The following is a 3141-nucleotide window of genomic DNA, read 5'->3' on the forward strand; positions in this document are numbered from 1 at the left end:
AAAGTGATCCTACAGTCAAGTCACTGGAAGACTATAAAGGGCCACACTTATTCTTCTTCCTAAAATCCACTCACTACACTTTATACCTCTGATGATCTTCCAGAATTTAGGGGAGAGTATATGGAGATAGTCATACTAGTTGGAAATAATTTTAAAAATGCGTTGGAGGCAAGGAAGGGAAAAGTAGGGTGGCCTCGGGGCAGGTGTGGGACCAGGTAGGCAGAGGGCGCGCCTGCAGTGCAGGGCCAGCAGCCCAGGTGCTGTGGTCTCACATGCTCTGGAATGAAGCAGGTGACGGTGCTGTTGAGGCTTTATCGCCTGAGACCTCAACTCCCCTCACCTCCAGGCAACTGAGTAGTAAACTCCATTTGGCCGAAGGTGCCTGTAGAATGCCAGCCAGAGCAAGGCCCGGAGTCCACCCGACAGACGCACTCCCGGTACACATAGGACCAGATACGGAAAACAAAACAAAACACCCTTTGGAGGTGTGTAGTATCTGCATCTAAGCAAAATAAATCGATCCAAATCTTTTTAAAACAGCTGACAAGAAAATCTGAAAAAGTTTCTAGTAAAGCAAAGCATAATGAAATGAAGTTCACTGTACAGGACCCGCTACCTTTAATTGAATATCACGGATAAGCTCTTTATTTACTGCATTATCTGTTGTTTTATATTATCGAAAGTAAAAATAAAAAAAGACTCTGTGCCTTCCAGGTCAGGTGCTTCAGCTCTCCTTTCCTCGAGTCACTCACTCGGGAGGCCAGCGGTCACGTCCAAGGACACACAGCCAATGGAGAGGCTCCTGAGACAAGGTGCTGAGGCCTCGAGCCAAGAGCTGAGTGAGGCCGCTAACAACGGCCTGGGGGTGGATCCTCCCGCCCGGCGGAGCCTCCAGATGACCCCTTGACGGAAATCTCATGCGAGACCTGAGCCAGAGCCATCCAGGGAACTCACGCCCAGATTCCTGACCCGCGGGAACTGAGTGATCACGCATGTTTGCAGTTTTCAGCTGTTGAGTCTGAAGGATGTTTGTTAGGCAGCAACAGATAACCGATGCCTGAGGGAAGACCCTCTCTTCTTCCTGCTAGCCTTACTCTCCCCTCATCACTTCTGCAGGGAGAGATGCCAGCTTCCTGCCTAGGACAGGGACATTGTCCCTTCCTTTGTCGAACCCTTGATATTGGACACAGGGGTGATAAGCACACACAGAATCTAGAAGAGAGTGCACAGTTCTTTTTGTCCCAGTCCAGGATGGATGGAGTGTAGAAAACGTTTTTGTGTACCTGCTTTAGAAACTGGTCTAAATAAGAAAAAACAAACAAACAAAAACCTTGTGTTTTACTTATTACAAAAGCAATGTTATCTGTATTGTAAAAATAAAAAGGCACAACCATTAAACACCCATAATTCTACCATTTACATATAAATACTGCTAACAACTGGAGCATCTCTATAACTGTTTTTATTTATTTTTCAAAAGTAGATAATATAATAAGTGCTATTTTGTGACTTGTTTCTTTGTTAAATATGTTGTGAGCCTATGTTTATATCGTTAATGTAGTACCTACAATGATCATTTTATTTTTTTTCTTTTAATTAATTAATTAATTTTTGTTACAGATGTTTCTCGTTTTCCCCCCACTGATCCCCCCCCCCCCACTGCCCTGTCCCAGCTTTGTTGTCCATGTCCATTGTTCATGCACACATGCATATAAGTTCTGTGGTTTATCTCTCCCCCTCCACCCCCTCTTCTGGGGATTGTCAGTCTGTACCCCACTTCCACGTCTCTGGGACTACCCCGTTCCTCAGACTGTTATGTTCATTATATTCCACAAATCTGGAACGCGTCACGAATTTGCGTGTCATCCTTGCGCAGGGGCCATGCTAATCTCTCTGTATCATTCCAGTTTTAGTATATGTGCTGCCGAAGCGAGCACTACAATTATCATTTTAAAGGGTTACATAGTACCCCATTATAAAGATGTGTCAATTCTAAGCCAATTGCATTTTGGACATAAATTTATTTCTGTTTTTGCTATTATAAAAATGCTACAAAGAATATGCTTGAAGCTAAATCTTTGTACCTATTCTCAAGTTTCCTCCTTTAGAATTATTAAAGTAGAGTGGTTAGATTCAAGCACATATACATTTTTGAGCTTTTCCTACAAATTGCCAAGTTGCCTTCCAGAGAGGTCCTACTAATTTGCATACCATGACATTTATTAGTGTGTCTATTTCCGCATACCCTTGCCAGTATTGAGTAGTTATTCTTTCTCTTTCCAAACTGGTATTTAAATGAGAAACACAAGGGCTTTTGAAGAAGTCACTCTAACCTAATGACCATTCAGGTATAAGTGAACTGAAGAGATTAGTTGAATTGGTCTCACTCCAATTACACTTAGAAGATGAGAAGAATTTTGAAACTTATATGTATGTGTTCAGGATGTAACAAAGACGGTCAGATGTAACATAGTCATGCCTTGGCTGGTGTGACTAGTTGGTTGGAGCATCTTCTCCTACACCAAAAGGTGGTGGGTTCCATTCCCCATCAGGGCACACACCCAGGTTTCAGGTTGGATCTCTGCAAAAAGGGTGCATGCAGGAGGCAACTGATTGATGTTTTTCTCTCACATTGATGTTTCTTTCTCTTCCCTCTTTCTCTCCCTTCCTCTCTCTAAAATAAAAATGTGTGTGTGTGTGTGTGTGTGTGTGTGTGTGTGTATTCAAACCCTTCAGTCTTGTAATTATACTTTTAGGAACTTAGCCTAAAGAAAAACCCCAGTGAGAGGATAAAATGTGTATACATGAAAAAAGTTTATTGTAACATCTTTTATATTAGGGAAACATTATAAACAATTCAACATATGGAAAATGGAAATTGAGTTAAGAAATTGGGGTATATTAATTTGATGGAATTTTATGCAGTTGTTAAATTAGTAATTATAAATTTATGTGTTGAGCCTGGCCAGTGTGGCTCAGTGGTTGAGCATTGACCCATGCACCAAGAGGTCACCAGTTTGATTCCTGGTCAGGGCACATGCCCAGGTTGTGGGCCTGATTCCCAGCAAGGGGCATGCAGGAGGCGGGCAGTTGATGTTCTCTCTCATTGTTTCTATCTCTCTCCCCCTCTCCCTTTCTCTC

At 42.5% G+C, this 3141-nt stretch overlaps 1 non-coding gene across 1 annotated transcript; it reads right to left on the reverse strand.

Annotated features, from left to right (window-relative positions):
* Positions 1-1831: 1831 nt before the first annotated feature.
* Positions 1832-1937, reverse strand: LOC118624777. The gene has a single exon (XR_004958448.1). It is a non-coding gene; the product is annotated as a U6 spliceosomal RNA (small nuclear RNA).
* Positions 1938-3141: the final 1204 nt, after the last annotated feature.

This window comes from Molossus molossus, unplaced genomic scaffold (genome assembly GCF_014108415.1).
Source record: "Molossus molossus isolate mMolMol1 unplaced genomic scaffold, mMolMol1.p scaffold_m16_p_10, whole genome shotgun sequence".
Classification (NCBI taxonomy): Eukaryota; Metazoa; Chordata; class Mammalia; order Chiroptera; family Molossidae; genus Molossus; species Molossus molossus.